The sequence below is a fragment of the Haematobia irritans genome, chromosome 4, assembly GCF_050003625.1.
Source record: "Haematobia irritans isolate KBUSLIRL chromosome 4, ASM5000362v1, whole genome shotgun sequence".
Taxonomy (NCBI): domain Eukaryota; kingdom Metazoa; phylum Arthropoda; class Insecta; order Diptera; family Muscidae; genus Haematobia; species Haematobia irritans.
Genome location: NC_134400.1, coordinates 178,630,194 through 178,649,150, shown reverse-complemented (window position 1 = coordinate 178,649,150; position 18,957 = coordinate 178,630,194). Strand labels below are relative to the sequence as shown.

At 33.3% G+C, this 18,957-nt stretch overlaps 1 protein-coding gene and 1 long non-coding RNA gene across 2 annotated transcripts in view; both read left to right on the top strand.

Annotated features, from left to right (window-relative positions):
* slow (epidermal growth factor-like protein slowdown) overlaps positions 1–18,957 on the top strand; it is a 221,082-nt gene that overhangs the window by 169,791 nt on the left and 32,334 nt on the right. The gene's annotated exons all lie outside the window — the stretch shown is intronic.
* LOC142236458 (uncharacterized) lies at positions 11,990–12,567 on the top strand. The gene is made up of 2 exons (XR_012722041.1): positions 11,990–12,073; positions 12,150–12,567. It is a non-coding gene; the product is annotated as an uncharacterized LOC142236458 (long non-coding RNA).

The window sequence follows — 18,957 nt, the reverse complement described above, 5'->3', positions numbered from 1 at the left end:
CCACCTATATCACCAGTCTGCGTTAGTCTTGGACCAACTAAAATCAGGCAAGTACATCCGCCTCAATTCCTATCAGTGATGGATAACATCTATCAGTGATTGATAACATCGTAGCTGATTTAATCAAGGGACACATGCCATCTTAGTCGCAGAGTTCCTCGATCTGGATGCAAGCGCAACACAAAAATGTTACAGCAACAGTCGCGGAAATTTTACCTTCAGTTGTGATAAGTATAACATTTCAATATATCGACGAAAAGTCAAAATCCCTGACTATATTACACCTCTCCTCTCCATGAACAAAACATCATAATAAAACGTTACATTATGTTATCTATAGTAACAGCCCATTTAGTCAGGCTCCCTTAGAATATTTCTTTTATTGTGATACCACAGTGGTAAATTTCTTTCTTATCCCTGAGTGCTGTCCGATTCCATATGTAGCTCAATGTCAAGGAACCTCCTTTTTATAGAGGAGTCCGAACGGGCTTTCCAATTACGGTAAAACCACTTAGAAAAGTTTTAAACACTCAGAAATGTCACCAGCATTACTGAGAGGGGATACTTATCCACAGAAAATTTTTTTGGCGTTATGTCGAAACTGGGAATGAACCCAGGACCCTTACTAACCATTCCATCATAGTGGCTCCCAAGCAAAATATATTTGGGACGTATGTTGAGAAGCGAGTTATTCTACTTTTTTTTTTTGAAATCAAGCCTCTTTTGATTATTTGAATACCCCCACTTTTTATTTGTTTTTAAATTTCGAAGAGTTCATTTATATCGTAAACATTTCTTGGCAGTTCTTCTAAATATTTATATGTATATAATTTAAACAAATTTTGTATCTGTTAGATTGGATATGCTGCTGTTTCGAATGTCTGCCACATGAGGCATACAACATTAAACTAAAGTCATCATCATCGATGCTACTGCTCTATGGTGTATGCACTTTTCCTACACATTTTCCTCCAAAGCATTTAGAATTATTTTTTCTTTATTTAATTTTTTTTTTATAACCTAAAACTGAGAACTACAAAATGTTATAAATCCATTTCACATGTATGTGGGTATTTGAGGTCTTTTTTTTCCTCCCCAACGAGTATGAATATCCCTCACAGCTGTTGAAGTGTTGCAAATAAAATTTCTTCATGCAGTAACCAACAATTTGTGCAACATGTGTTTTTTGTTGTCAGAGCTACAGCCAGTCATCTAACATTCAGCCAGCCAGCCAGTGGTGTTTATGCCAAAGTTGTTTGTTTAGCTGGCTCTCGATCTCTCCTCCCATTTCTGAAGTTGAAATCCTTATTTATTACATAATAATATGTCTTAAATGCTGCTGCTGCTGCAGTGCGCCCAATTCGGGCGACGAAGTTATAAATAAGATTTTGCATTTGAAATTTATCACTTATGCTGCCATTGTGAATATTCAAATTTATATTTTTGGAATATTTTAAAAAATTATTTGCTGAAGGTACTGAATTGCATTATTACTTTTTCTTAGAGCAAGAGATTTAGATTTTGGAGGTGAACAAAGGATGTATTTAGGATGCCCTTCTCTTTTAAATTTGAATTTTGTTTATTTGATACTGAGAAAGAAATTTGAATTCATTGGGGTTTTCTCATTTTTTTTATACCATAGTATCGAAGTCATAAAATAAATTAAATACTTTTTGATTTGTGTGAAAAAAAGATACAAATCTCATTTTCCGAAGGTTTATAGATTTTCTTGTCATTTTATATAACCTATACTCTATTTTTTCACCTAGGGAGTCAAGTGTTAAAATATGAACATTTTCCCTTACAATTAACAACAACAGAAAATGTAATTAAATTTCCGGTTCATTTTTGTTGCTATTGGTCTTTTTAAATTAACCTGTAATGTTTTGTTTTTGTTTTTTTTTTTTGTATAGTCCTTCATTTATATTAGGCAATTAAAATGCTAACTACACAAGAGAGGAGACATTTCATTTGTTTGCATGTCACATTACTATTAAAACCCTACACCCCATAAACTGGGAGACATGTCCCATGGAGAACGCACAAATGGGAAAATAAATGAAGACAGCTGGGTAAAATTCCATCAGCTGGGACGAAGGACAAAAGAATGAATAAAAATTCCTTTGCACAACCATTCGGGGGGAAACCCCGTTCACTGGAATGGTATCTCTACAGGTAGATGTAATTCAATCGTTACACCTAAATGCTTGATTTAATAACTGAAAGCATACATTAAGCTGCTGCTCAGTTAGGTCATAGCGATTTAAATTAAATTAGCTACAATATGGAAATTTCATTATAGAGAAACTTCATGTTGATAAAATTTTAATTAACTTCATCTATTTTAACCCATATGATGGGTATACAGAAAAAAGTAATTCATTCTTTTCCATTGATGAAATTCATAAATTGTATGACGAATTTCATAACATCAAAAATTCTAGTGTTTAATGAATACGAATGCATACCTAATATTTATGAATTTTTATTTTATTATACATGAAATATATACATTTGGACTCTAAAATATGAAATGTGTTTTTACATAATATTTACGAAAAGCGTGGAATTTGGTACGCGATGTCAGTGTATGCCATGCAAAAATTGGTTCATATCGGTCCATAATTATATACAGCCCCCATATAAACCGCGATCCATATTTGACTTTCAGAGCTTCAGAGCACATTTACATGGTCACCATACAAATAACATTTTGCTCTTGAAACATGTTTGAGGTGATCATATTCCTTCTCTGCGTGCATGAACTAAAATAAAGTTAAATTGGCTTTAGTGAAATAGAGAGTTCACTTTTTTTGAGTGTACCTAATATCAGTATATACTTTCTAATATTCAGGGATTCAGACCCTATCTGTCCATAACCATGTACTGGGTGGCTCATATGTAATCTAACAACAAAATAAAGAGCTATATTTTTTATTTGTTATGTTTTTGTTATTGATTTGATTTCAGCTTGAAACCATGCGTTAAAGGGCTTTACCCAAACTATCTCTATTGCAGTTATGTATATGTCTTCGAAGTAAGAAAAATTGCCTTTAAGTAAAGATTTTTTTGTTGATTTAAAGCATAATCTTTACATTTATTAAGATATTGAATTTTTGGATTGAAGATAAAGAAGCTTTATTTGTAGGCTAAGACTTACTTTGAGGATTTTGTAACCTTGGTTTTGGTTTTTATACCCTGCACCACATTGTTGAACAGAGTATTATAAGACACATGGTGTCTTTGGAAATAATGCTCAGGATGGGTCCCTGAGTCGATCTAGCCATGTCCGTCTGTCTTTGAACACATTTTTGTGATCAAGGTCTAGGTCGCAGTTTAAGTCCAATCGCCTTCACATTTGGCACATGTTCCTTTTTTTGGGTCAGAATAGAACCCTATTGATTTTGGAAGAAATCGTTTCAGATTTGGATATAGCTCCCATATATATCTTTCGCCCGATATGGACTTATATGGTCCCAGAAGCCAGAGTTTTACCCTAATTTGCTTGAAATTGTGCACCAGGAGAACAATAAGTACTATAGTCAAGTGTGAACAATAAGTACTATAGTCAAGTGTGCCAAATTTGATTGAAATCGGTTCAGATTGAGATATAGCTCTCATATATATCTTTCGCCCGATATGGACTTTTATCGCCCCAGAAGCCAGAGTTTTAGCCCAATTTGGTTGAAATTTTGCACTAGGAGTATAATTATTTATTAGTGTAGTGATGTGTGCTAAATTTCATCCAGTTGCGTTGAATTTGGCCTTCTAATTACCATGTAAAAATTGGTTCACATATGTAGATTCATAATTATGGCACCTGTATATTAATCGATACATACAAAAATAATGTGGCCTATATTGGTATTTAATCTTCCTTTTTATTAAACAAAGACTCCATATGGATTAAGTTACAATTTAGTAGATAATTTTAAGAAGGCTTAAGATACCTTGTCGTCGGCATCTGTTACCGCAACCAAAGTAATTCCATTGTGCCACTGAGAAAACAGTGGACGAATGTTTTTATAGCCGATTTAACTTTATTTTAGTTCATGAAAATTACTTGAGCTTAGTTAAATTTTGCCAAATGTGAGATTTTTTTGTTATAATTAGTTATTTATTTATTATTTATTACAATTCTAAAAACTATAATAAACATTAACGCACTAGCTACAAAGACTATCGGTTTTGTTGTAATTATTTTTTGCGTACTTTAACCCTTTCGACCCCGAATTTTTATAGGTATCGCTAAAAATTTTTTTTTACTTTTAATCATGTTGAAGTCATTTAAGAAGCGTCTAGCCAAAATTTCGGGTCGCCACGCCCATTCGTTTAGGCGGTAGAGAATGTTGCCTGTGGGCAACTTTGGGCAATTGTGACTACAAACTATTTTGTTTTGTAATGATAGACGTATTACGTTTTATTGGATTTTTGTTAAGTTTTTTGTTATTTTACAGTAAATATATACTTAGATGCGCGCGTGAGCGGAATTTCAATCACGCTCAAACACATTCACGAAGAAATGTCATGTCACGCATGCCATGTGGGTGGGAATTCACGGTGACGAAATGAAAAGTCATACTCGCACACGCTCACACATGAACAATGTTTATATCTCACGCTTTCGCACGATTCACGACAATTTTCGTAATTCAGATTTGTCGTGAGATTGTCGTAAGTCACGAATATTTTCGGAACACGACAAATAAAATTCTGGTAATTAACGAAATTTCTCGTGACTCACGCTATTGAAATCTTAAGCGTGATCAAATATGTAAAGGTGATTAAAATCAGTGAGCTTGAATTTAATCGTGAACGTGAATTTGTTCGTGATTGTGACTTTTTGTGTCTGTTTTACCGTGAGTGCGAATTTTATCGTGAATATGAATTTTATTGTTAACGTGAATTTTATCTTGAGCGTGAGTTGGATCGTGAAAGTAAATTTTTATCGGAAGGGTGATTTCGGAGAAAGTTTACTCACTCACAATCACGAACACAATTTGATTTTTACTCACGCTCACGCGCCACACATTTTTCTTTAATCCTGTTCACGCACAAGGCCGTAGCCAGGATTTTAATTCGGGGGGGGTTCAACTTAAAAAAAAAAAATAGTCATATAATCTCATTTGTAGAAAATTTTATTTATGCATAAGTATGTATACAATATTTTTATAATATTAAATTGAGCCGACAGGCTTTTTGGGCAGCAAATAAATCAATGACTTCTTCAGTCGGCACATTTATTCGGCGATGAACCGACATTAATGCCAATCCTTTGAGTCTACTCTCGCTAGTCGAATTTCTAAGATACGTCTTTAATCTCTTCATTGTTGAAAATGAACATTTGGATGAGCACGTAGTAACTGCAGGGATGGAAAATGCAATACTATAGTACTTTTTTCAGACCTTTCTCACCCCGGTCAGTACCGTAGTACCCCCGCGAATGATTTAGTACCTTTTGTGTAGACATTTTTGAGTCGATATCAGATTTATGGTACAATAGCTTTGACAAAATATTTTAATATTTTGAGAAAGTCTTTATCAACCTTATTTGCTAATAGTCTTTTACAAATGTGGCAAAACAAATGTGTATTTTACAAAATCTCGATTTTGTAAAAGACATAGTCAAAAACAGGATTTTATTGAACTTCAAGAAAGTTTTAGTCGAAAAAAGAATGCGATTCTATATTATTGATTTTTTATTTCGGTAGAAAATGTTGTCAAAATTTTATTTCTATATAGAATTTTAGGAAAATTTTATTTTTATAGAAAATTTTGTCAAAATTTTATTTCAACTGAAAATTTTTTTCAAAATTTTATTTCTATAGGAAATTTTTGCAAAATTTTATTTCTCTAGAAAAATTTTGCACAATTTTTATACCCTTCACCACTACTGTGGTACAGGGTATAATATGTTTGTGCATTTGTATGTAACGCCAAGAAGGAAAAGTCTGAGACCCATCTTTTAGTATACCGATCGTCTTAGAATTAAATTCTGAGTCGATTTAGCGATGTCCGTCTGTTTGTCTGTTCATGTATTTTTGTGCGCAAAGTACAGGTCGCAGTTTAAGTCTGATCGTCCTCAAATTTGGCACAGGGTCGTTTTGGGGAACAAAGACGATCGCTATTGATTTTGGAAAAAATCGGTTCAGATTTAGATATAGCTGTCATATATATTTATCACCGATCTGTTCATAATTAGCGTGTTTATCAACCGATGTTCTTCAAATTCAGTATGTCGGAATATTTTATGAGTCTCGAAAAACTTGCAGAATGTCAGCTAAATCGGTTCAGATTTAGATATAGCTCCCATATATATCTTTTGTCCGATTTAGACTCATATGACCACAGAGGCCAAAGTTTACTACCGATTTTGGTAAATTTGATTGAAATCGGTTCAGATTTAGATATAACACCCATATATATCTTTCCCCCGATATGGACTAATACCGTCCCAGAAGCCAGAGTTTTACCCCAATTTAGTTGAAATTTTGCGCTAGGAGTACAACTAGTAGTGTAGTCAAGTGTGCCAAATTTTATTGAAATCGGTTCAGATTTAGATATAGCTCCCATATATAGCTTTCGCCCGATTTACACTCATTTGCCCACAGAGGCCAATTTTTAACTCCGATTTAGTTGAAATTTTGCACAGGGAGTAGAATTAGCATTGTAACTATGCGTGCCAAATTTGGTTGAAATCGGTTCAGATTTGGATATATCTCCCATATATAGCTTTCGCCCGATTTACACTCATATGACCACAGAAGCAAATTTTTAACTCCGATTTAGTTGAAATTTTGCACAGGGAGTAGAATTAGCATTGTAACTATGCATGCCAAATTTGGGTGAAATCGGTTCAGATTTGGATATATCTCCCATATATAGCTTTCGCCCGATTTACACTCATATGACCACAGAGGCCAATTTTTTGCTCCGATTTAGTTGAAATTTTGCACAGGGAGTAAAATTAGCATTGTAGCTATGCGTGCCAAATTTGGTTGAAATCGGTTCAGATTTAGATATATCTCCCCTATATAGCTTTCGCCCGATTTACACTCATATGACCACAGAGGCCAATTTTTAACTCCAATTTAGTTGAAATTTTGCACAGGGAGTAGAATTAGTATTGTAACTATGCGTGCCAAATTTGGTTGAAATCGGTTCAGATTTAGATATAACTCCAATATATATGTTTTTCTGATTTCGACAAAAATGGTCAAAATACCAACATTTTTCTTGTAAAATCGCTACTGCTTAGTCGAAAATTTGTAAAAATTACTCTAATTTTCCTAAACTTCTAATACATATATGTCGAGCGATAAATCATAAATAAACTTTTGCGAAGTTTCCCTAAAATTGCTTCAGATTTAAATGTTTCCCATATTTTTTTAATAACATTGTGTTCCACCCTAGTGCATTAGCCGACTTAAATTTTAAGTCGATAGATTTTGTAGAAGTCTATCAAATTCTGTCCAGATCGAGTGATATTTAAATGTATGTATTTGGGACAAATACACACTTGACGGATGTGATATGGTATCGAAAATTTAGGTCTACAAAGTGGTGCAGGGTATAATATAGTCGGCCCCGCCCGACTTTAGACTTTCCTTACTTGTTTCTTTATAGATTTTTTTTTGCAAAATTTTATTTCTATAGAAAATTTTTGCAAAATTTTATTTATATAGAAAATTTTGTCAAAATTTTATTTCTTGACAATAATCTTCCAGTCAAATTTTTGTTGAAATTTAGTAACAAGTACCTTTCCGCTCAAAAAATACCTTTTTTATACTTTCTTAAAAATTGTATTTTCCATCCCTGAGTAACTGGCAAAGTGACCAAAATTTTTAAAAGAATATGCACGTTTGGAAATATATCTTTATTGCTTCCTCGCTGAATTAGGCAGGTTCTTTTCGCAGGTTTTGCGCCATTTCATTTACACGTGTGTGTTTGGCTGTTTCGTTGTTGTTGCTATGGCCAAAGAAAGCGAGCCATGTTCCCAAAAAGAACAACAAACACACATAAAAAGCAGAAATACATTTTCCAAAAATGAAATTTGTGGTGCGAGAACAAAAACAATTTGTTTTTTCGACCGTCGTTTGACGGGCTTTTCAACTAGTATTCTATGATTTGTGCAAGTTTTATAGGTAAGCGTTTTTCAAAATAAAACCCCCAGCTTTTCTTCAACATCTTCGATAAGATTTTTCTATGCAGCTTAAAATATATTTATTCATATAAAAATATTCATTCATTTCGGGGGGGGTTTGATCCCCCTCATCCCCCCCCCTGAATACGGCCTTGTTCACGCACATTCACGAGGTTTCGTTTAAATTTCATTAACGAGATTTGGTTTAAATTTCATTCACGGCTTCGCGTGAATCACGCGTGACTCACGAAAATGTTTTTTTTTTTTTTTAACCCATGTCAATTTAACTGGCGGTGTAAAAAAACCAAAGTATTATAAAGCGTCAATATTCGTGCTAATCCACTAGTATGTTGCCAAGAAGTGGCTTCCTCCCTTTTTACGATTCCTTCCAAATTCCCCACTGCACTGCAGATATGTTTTCCACATTATCGCCGCATTTCTCGTCACTGGGACATCCCAATTGAAGTTCAAAATTTGTTCAAAATCATTGTTTTTCAAACCTTTTTTCTCCAGGTCTTATGTTCAAAAATATGTAATTTTACTACCACAATTGCCCAAAGTTGCCCACAGGCAACTTTTCAATTTTAAAAATTTCCCATCATTTGCTTTTTTGCAATTCTAAGATTTGACTTCCACAAATATTTTATTTGACATGTACTACAATAGATTTAATAAAAACTTTCAACATTTTAGTTGTAATTTTTGACAAAAGTCACATGTATAAAAACCTCTTTTTAAATTCGCAAATATTTTTTTCTTGAGGTACGTGCGTATTAATGAAAATTTTTGTACTAATTGACAACCAAATTAGCTGACTTTTCATTTAACTTGTAGAAAACACTTGTAGCTTTCGATACCGTTACAGTTTTATGAACAAAAAACAAAAACAACGCTGACAGTGAGTCTCAAAACACAAAAAGTTGCCCACAGGCAACTTTAGGGTCGAAAGGGTTAATGAACATTAACTAAGAGAGGGAAAATAGAAGAAAAAATGTTTTATTCCAATGAATTCAGTTTATATTTGCCTAAAATGGGTGAAGGTTACTTAAACTGCGGTTATACATTTCTGAAATATGTAAATTTTCCTTAAATTGTGTCTGGCTTGAACTGCATATAGCACTAAAGACATTTGGAGGACAAATATTTAATGTCCTTAAAAACTGTGAATTTTGCTCATTTCTTTTTTCATTATCCAAAATTCGAATAACTTTTCAGTGAAGTCGTTTTGTCCTTATATTTAGGTGATTTGACTTAAAATTTGGGTATCCTAACATGAAATAAAATTTTGTTTGACTGAGGTCAACTTGATTTTAATAATTCTTCAAAAATAATGAAATCGTCTTTAAATTTTTTTTGACTTTATTTATATTGACTACGAAGCAACAAAGCATTTAAAACAAGAAAAAGTCGCTGGGGGCCAGATCTGGAGAATACGGTGGGTGGTGAAGCAATTCGAAGCCCAATTCATGAATTTTTGCCATCGTTCTCAATGACTTGTAGCGCGGTGCGTTGTCTTGGTGGAACAACACTTTCATATGGGGCCGTTTTGCCGCGATTTCGACCTTCAAACGCTCCAATAACGCCATATAATAGTCACTGTTGATGGTGTTTCCCTTCTCAAGATAATCGATAAAAATTATTCCATGCGCATCCCAAAAAACAGAGGCCAGTACTTTGCCAGCGGACTTTTGAGTCTTTCCACGCTTCAGAGACGGTTCACCGGTCTCTGTCCACTCAGCCGACTGTCGATTGGACTCAGGAGTGTAGTGATGGAGCCACATATGTCACATATCGACGGAAAAAACTCGGGTGTATTACGAGTTAACAGCTGCAAACACAGCTCAGAATCATAAACACCTTGTTGTTTTTGGTCAAATGTGAGCTCGCGCGGCACCCATTTTGCACAGAGCTTCCGCATATCTAAATATTGATGAATGATATGGCCAACACGTTCCTTTGATATCTTTAAGGCCTCTGCTATCTCGATCAACTTCATTTTACGGTCATTCAAAATCATTTTGTGGATTTTTTTGATGTTTTCATCGGTAACCACCTCTTTCGGGCCTCCACTGCGTTCACCGTCCTCCATGTCCATTGCACCACGCTTGAATTTTGCATATCAATCAATTATTGTTGATTTCCCTGGGGCAGAGTCCGGAAACTCATTATCAAGCCAAGTTTTTGCTTCAACCGTATTTTTTCCCCTTCAGAAAACAGTATTTTATCAAAACACGAAATTCTTTTTTTCCATTTTTTCACAATAACAAAAGTTGCTTCATAAAAGACAAATTAATTGACTTACAGATGTCAAATTTTGACACAAATCATTTGAAGGTTGGTACTATATAAAAATAATATGCATTTAATACTAGCGACGCCATCTATGTGTCAGACCGGGGACTTATCAGCCAACCTGTTATAATGGACATCTCAAATGATCGAGTCCATTTAATTTTGCATGAAGAACTAAGATGAAAAAGCTTTCTGCAAGATGGGTGCCGCATTTGTTAACAGTCGATCAAAAACGCATAAGAATGAACATCTCTCAAGGTTGTTTGGATCGTTTTAAGTGAAATAAAATGTATTTTAAGCGTCGTTTCATAAATGTTGATGAGACATGGATCCACCACTATACTCCAGAGACTAAAGAACAATCCAAACAATGGACTGAAGCTGGAGGAAGTGCCCCAAAGAAGGCAAAAACAATTGAATCGGCTGGTAAGGTTATGGCAACGGTTTTTTGGGACTTCAAAGGTATTCTATTGATTGACTATCTGCAAAATAAAAATATAAATTCAGAGTACTATTGCAACCTTTTGAATCAATTGAAGTACAAATTCGAGAAAAGCGTCCTGGCTTAAAACACAAAAAAATAACTTTTCATCAAGACAACGCACCAGCGCACAAGAGTTTTTTTTTTTTAAATGGCTAAAATCAACGAATTAAACTACGAGTTGCTTGACCACCCACCTCATTCTCCTGATTTAGCTCCCAGTGACTATTACTTGTTCCCAAATCTAAAAACAAATCCTTGGTGGCAAGCGTTTTACCTCAAATGAAGATGCAATTACAGTTGTAAACCACTATTTTGAAGACCTTGAGGAAAACTATTTTAATCAAGGGCTAGAATTGCTAGAAAAGCGTGGGACTAAGTGTATTGAAGTTTCAGGAGATTATATTAAAAATAAAAATATTTTTGAAAAACTAACTATTCTCTTTCATTGATAGGCTAAGAAGTTTCCGAACCGCCCTCGTAAACATAGACTATCAGTATTATCTTGGATTGATCGATTGTCAACTCGATTACAAGAGTTGCCTTTAAAGTAGAGTAAATATTTGCTACTACTTCAAGTCCATTGTCAATGACCATATGGTATCTGTCACATCAATACTAACAACTTTTGCTGCCATCATCATAGTATGTGTGTGTTTGTGTGTGAAATTAAGTGAAAACAGACAAATGAATAACTATAAAAACAGGACTATAAAAACTAGACCACCAAAGGTTTTTTTCTAATTTACATTGTCATCGTTGATTTCCCTCCGGGGTTGAACAGAAAATTGCCGTTAATAGTTTTGTTTTTTTTTTTTTTTTGTGATATCTTGCTGCGTAATTATGTCCAACCCAAATGGCATAACAATGAGCAAACCCTTACTCAATTATTGTTTAAATATTTATGAAAAAATTCCAAAGGAGTGACCATCATAAATTGCCAGTACAGTAAAAAAAAACCAGACTACAGTAAAAAAAAACCAGACTACCTAGAGCAAAGTTCAAAATATTTATAAGTTTATTCTTTTTTCTGTCATAATAAAATATTTTTCATTTACATATTTTAATTTGTAGTCAATCATAAAGGTTTTTATTTAATACAAAAATCAACATAATTGTTAAGATATGTCTTGTTGGTCTTTTTCAGTTGAGTAACAGTGAGTGCATTATCACCTCAAATATAATGACAAAATTTTTTATTAAAACATCAATCAATTCAATTTTCCTTTATAGCTATTAATGACTTTCTAGCACAATCTGGAATTGTCTGAAGATTATTCACCAAGTAATCAGTCTTTTATTTTGAGGGCCACCAGTGGAGATTTGCCAGGCATCTGTAATTCCTTTAAGAGTAATATTCTCAGTTTTGGACCTTGTTTTCGCTTTATTTTGATTAAGGGATGGATGCCAATGCGGTAACAGGAATTATTTAAATGAAAAATTCAACGATACCAAATATTATGTCCTGGGTGAGTTGTAATACTCACATCGAATATCAGAAATATTTGCTATAGATTGCTTGTACATTGACTTTATATCGTATTTAGACTCCATCAACCCAAATTTAGAGCCAATCATTACCAAATAATTATGGATTTTACATTGTTCAAAATTTTTAACCAATTACTATTAGATGGAAATGAGGAAAGTACTTCCCTGCAGCATTACCAACAGCTGAATTTTAAGCGAGAAAGAGATATGAGCAAACTTTGCGAGAAGTAAACGAAAAATGTGTGGGCTAAGCGATAGTATTCATAAAATCCCATATATTCTAACAAACTTGGTTCTGTGATGGGAAGTCATTATTCTCAAGCATACCGTATTGCTGGGGGTATAGTACATATTGTTTGGACTGCGCAATCTTCATATCATTTCCATGAAATTCAGTAAGTGATTTCAAACAAGTCAAGTCGGATTGGTCTTTTATACCTTCCACCATATGATGCCAGGTAACATATACTAACCATACTATACTCATTGAAATATTGGACCCCATATAACAGGTTGGCTGATAAGTCCCCGGTCTAACAGAGAAAAACTAATTTTTTGTCAAAATTCGTTTTTATTATTCAACATGACTTTCCAATTTTTTGATACCATTTTGGTAGTACTCCTTCGGTTTTGCCTCAAAATAGGCCTCAGTTTCGGCGATCACCTTTTCATTGCAGCCAAATTTTTTCCCTGCGAGCATCCTTTTGAGAACAAGGAAAAGTCGCTGGGGCCAGATCTGGAGAATACGGTGGGTGGGGAAGCAATTCGAAGCCCAATTCATGAATTTTTGCCATCGTTCTCAATGACTAGTGGCACGGTGCGTTGTCTTGGTGGAACAACACTTTTTTCTTCTTCATATGGGTCCGTTTTGCCGCGATTTCGACCTTCAAACGCTCAAATAAAGCCATATAATAGTCACTGTTGATGGTTTTTCCCTTCTCAAGTTAATCGATAAAAATTATTCCATGCGCATCCCAAAAAACAGAGACCATTACTTTGCCAGCGGACTTTTGAGTCTTTCCACGCTTCGGAGACGGTTCACCGGTCGCTGTCCACTCAGCCGACTGTCGATTGGACTCAGGAGTGTAGTGATGGAGCCATGTTTCATCCATTGTCACATATCGACGGAAAAACTCGGGTGTATTACGAGTTAATAGCTGCAAACACCGCTCAGAATCATCAACACGTTGTTGTTTTTGGTCAAATGTGAGCTCGCGTGGCACCCATTTTGCACAGAGCTTCCGCATATCCAAATATTGATGAATGATATGGCCAACACGTTCTTTTGATGTCTTTAAGGCCTCTGCTATCTCGATCAACTTCATTTTACGGTCATTCAAAATCATTTTGTGGATTTTTTTGATGTTTTCGTCGGTAACCACCTCTTTCGGGCGTCCACTGCGTTCACCGTCCTCCGTGCTCATTTCACCACGCTTGCATTTTGCATACCAATCAATTATTGTTGATTTCCCTGGGGCAGAGTCCGGAAACTCATTATCAAGCCAAGTTTTTGCTTCAACCGTATTTTTTCCATTCAGAAAACAGTATTTTATCAAAACACGAACTTCCTTTTTTCCATTTTTTTCACAATAACATAAGTTGCTTCACAAAAGACGCTCTATCTCACAAACTAATTGACTTACAGACGTCAAATTTTGGCACGAATCATTTGAAGGTTAGTACTATATAAAAATAATATGTATTTAATACTAGCGACGCCATCCTGTGTCAGACCGGGGACTTATCAGCCAACCTGTTATTAAGGGGTCATATTCTTGATCGTGGTGTAATTCTGAGTCGATCTAGCGATGTCCGTCCGTACATTGTATTTACGTGATATTAAAAATATTTACATGATATTAAAGATTACGCAATCTAAATTTTAGAATGCGCGATTTATAAAATATTAAGGACAAATTTCTTTAAAATAATGAAATTTTAATTAAAATAAAGTTTATAGCCTTTGCATCAAAAAAAAAAAAACAATTATTAAATTTAGGATATATATTTTTAAAATTTGTGTCCCTTCGTTAAAGCCGTATGTCTTTGAACTGAGACAACTTTTCCTTAAAGTAAAGAAACACATTTTTGAAGAAATCGTCCTTAAATTAAGTTAAATATTGAATCTTTATATCTAACATAAAACGCTTCAAATATACACTGAAAAAATATATATGCGTGATATTAAAGATTACACAATCTAAATTTTAGGATGCGAAATTTACAAAATATTAAGAACAAATTTCTTTAAAATAATGAAATTTTAATTAAAATAAAGTTTATAATCTTTGCTTCAAAATTTTTTTTTATTAAATTTAGAACACCAATTTTGTAAATTTCCTTCCCTTCGTTAAAGTCACATGTCTTTGAACTAAGGCTAATTTTCCTTAAAGTAAAGAAACCCATTTTTGATTTAAAGAAATTGCCTTTAAATTAACTGAATTATTGAGTCTTTAGATTTAAGATAAAAACGCTTCAAATATAGGCTAAGACTTATTTTGATGATTTAGCGTCTTTGGTTTAGAGTTTTTTTTTTGGATTAAGAAAACATTTTTTACTTTGAAGTATCCGTTTAATATCCGTCCGTTTTAAACTGACATTTGTTTTGTACGTGAGTACCTTTATTAACACCCAGAAAAAAGTGCCTTCGAAACTAAAGGAAAAAATTTTCATCAATATAGTTTATCCATTTTATTTCCATTAAGGTAAATTTTTGTGAAAAATAATAAAATTTACTCGTTTCAGTAAAAAAATCCTAAACTGTAAGCAGTTAGGAATAGTTCATTAACTATAATAAGGCATGGAATTTTACTCATACTATTTTCTTTGCTGGGTATAAGAATTTAGTACTGAAAAAGAAAATTTTATTCACCGATAACAAAGCATTCGTAAAAATAAACAAAAACCGAACTAAAACCAAGTTTCCTCAAAATTAGTAAAATTTCTTATAAAATGATAATTGCGACTTCCTTTATAATAGAAAGTTTTTCGTACATACGAACAACACTTGGCATAGAAAAATATTTTAGTTCATTCGTACTAAGAAGTATGCAATCCTTTCAAAACTTAAGGAAACACACTTGTTAGAATATAGGAAATTTTCCTAAATTTCTATTGTCTACCTGTAATCGATACCTGTCATCGTAATCGATGTGTTTGCGCGTGGGTGTAATCGATATATTTGCGCGTCGGTTGTTTTTTTAGTTGGAATCGCGTTGTTTTGGTATACGGAGATATTGTTAAAAATTAATATGGTAAAATAATATAATAAATAACAAATAAAATATATAAAATATTTGTTATTTTAAATTAGTGAGAAAAATTTTCGTTTTTTTAAATAAATCTATCAATGTTCGTGATAGTGTATAAAGAAAGAAAACACCAGCAGAATAACAACCCTTTCATTTGTCTTCATTTTGGAATCTTCAATTATCAGGTAATATTCAGTGACGCTAACCTTTTGCAACAAAAATGTTTTATGATTTTTTATATTTGTAGGTATTGAAATTGTAAAAGGAGGACAAAATCGTTAGGCAGCAACTTATTAAAAGTGAAAAGTACAAGAAGAAGAAAAAGTGCCTTTTTTAGTTGATAATATCACACGGAAATTGGGAATAGTGGAATAATAAACTAATATTTCAAAGAGATTCGATGCTGTTGATTCTTAATAAATATATTCAATATATTAATAAAACATGTCTTTTATTGAAGATAAAATTGCTTATAGAAATAAATAAAATTGTATTTAAAAACGAAGGTAAGCAGTTCTAATTATGAAGTAAAAGTTTTACCACAAATGTGTAAGATTTGTCGAAATGAATGAAAAAATGTCAATAAAATCATTCCATATATGAATTCAAATTAGTTAAATTTTTTCATTCTGTAGTATAGTGGTATATAAATATAGGAAAATGTTAACTAATATATGGAATGCATTATTCCTAATTTCTACGAAAATCACATCGTTCAAACAAATAAAAATGTCTTTGGCGCTATACGAAGTTCAACTTTCTTCACAATAAGTTCATTTTAACTTAAAGAAGCGGTCACTTTTTTCTGGGTGAATAAACCGCGAAAAGAGAATGAAAATTTAATAAATGAGATTTGTATCCTAATTTTAATTTTATTGGCCCTAGATTTAAGATAGGTCGCTAAACAATTTCTTTATTTTAAAGAAGCCGCATCTTTGGCTCGGAATCAATACCAAAATCCTGAAGGGAAGGTCAAAATCTTTGGATCCAAGTAAACTTTTGAGTGTAGGCTAAGACTTATTTTGAGGATTGAGATTACTTTGAATCATCCGATATCATTTGGATTTCTTAACTGTCATTTGTTTTTACGTGAATAGAGAGAAAAGAGAATGAAAATTCGATAAATGATATCTGTATCCTAATTTGAATTTTATTGATCCTAGATTTAAAGCAATATAGGTCGCTAAAAAATGTATTTATTTTAAAGAAGCCGCATCTTTGGCTTGTAATCAATACCAATCTCCCTAAGGGAAGGTCGACTTGAAGCATAGCACAAGTTTTTGTTATTGGAAATAAGTCATATCGGACCACTTTTAAATCGATCCCACCATATAAATCGATCCCCAGATTTAACTTCCGGAACTCCTTGAAGCTGCAAATTTCATCCGATCCGGTTGGAGAAATTACAATAGCAGAGTATAAATTGAGAGATCTACTTGGATACGAATAGATAGGAGTATACCCGAAAAATGGTAATTGCTATGGAATTAGTTCTCATCAGATCTCAATATTGGCCTAGATCTAATGTCTAAGATATATTTATATCTATCCCTACATACAATGGGATCTGACGTTAGATCTCATCGTATATGGAATTATAAATAATATTCTATATTTATGCCAAGCTTGAGATCTTTTTCTTTTATTTTTTATTTATTCAATTCATCCGTCCTAATATTTCGCAATTTCTCTTAATTGCTTCCTCAGAGATACGTGATATATAAGACAATTACTATACGAGGGCGGTTCGGAAACTTCTTAGCCTATCAATGAAAGAGAATAGTTAATTTTTGAAAAATATTTTTATTTTTCAATATAATCTCCTGAAACTTCAATACACTTAGTCCAACGTTTTTCTAGCAATTCTATCCCTTGATTAAAATAGTTTTCCTCAAGGTCTTAAAAATAGTGGTTTACAACGGTAATTGCATCTTCATTTGAGGTAAAACGCTTGCCAGCAAGGATTTTTTTTTTAGATTTGGGAACAAGTAAAAGTCACTGCACGCAAAAAAATAATTCTTTCCTCCCAAACGAAATTTTAGACAAACAAAGTTCGTTTCTTATTTGCTTTTCGCTGTAAGGAAGTGTATTTGGAAGAAAAGTATATACTTTTTGTGATAAACATTTATTCGTTTCCAGGATGTAACAACAATTTCATAAAGACTAACTAAAAAAATTTTTTTCTTGCTAATTGCATTTTCCCTCACATCTTTCTCACATCCACGAGTTTTTTAGTTCTTAACACCTTTTCCTGTAATACCAACAATGTAGAAGAAATTATACGAATTTATAAATTTTAAAATTTTTTTTACCTTTCGCCTGGACGGAGAATCGAACCGCGGGCCATGCACTTTGTAAGCCAACACACTAACCACTGAGCTATGTACCTGTTATGGTCATCAATAGATAATTATCCATATAAGTTATATTTATATAGCATAGCTTGCGGCGCCCACGAACTGAATAAACAAAGTTTATTTAACAGAAACAAACATTTAGTTTGGCACCGTGGAGCAGTGGTTGCTACGTCTGACTCTCATGCCAAGGGTCGTGGGTTCGATCCCTGCTTCGACCAAAGTTTTTTTTTTTTTTGTTTTTTACATACATTCCACATATGTTCGGAAGATTCCGAAAAAAATGTTCAACATTACATTGTACTATATTAAATTTTGAACTGTAAAATGTGTTTTATTAAAGACCAAAAGTCAGAAAAGAACAGTGTTTGATATAAACGAAATGGACTCTGTTGTTGTTTCAAAAATAACTTTTTTTATTGAAAAAATAAAAACTTTGTAACAAACGAATTTTTTTGGTGGTAAAAGTTTAAAATTTTCGAAGCAATTCAAAAAACTCTAACAAAAGAAATACGTTTTCGGTACACGTTTTCCAAACGTTTTTTTTTTTGCGTGTGGGAGCTAAATCAGGAGAATAAGGTGGCTGGCTGGTCAAGCAACTCGAACTTTAATTCGTTGATTTTAGCCAATGTTAAAACAGTCTTGTGCGCTGGTGCGTTGTCTTGATGAAAAAAATTTGTTGTGTTGTAAGCCAGGACGTTTTTCTCGAATTTGTACATTTAATTGATCCAAAAGGTTGCAATAGTACTCTGAATTTATTGTTTTCCCCTTTTGCTCATAGTCAATCAATAAAATACTTTTGATGTCCCAAAAAGCCGTTGCCATAACCTTACCAGCCTATTGAATTGTTGTTGCCTTCTTTGGGGCACTTCCTCCAGCTTCAGTCCATTGTTTGGATTGTTCTTTTGTCTCTGGAGTATAGTGGTGGATCCATGTCTCATCAAC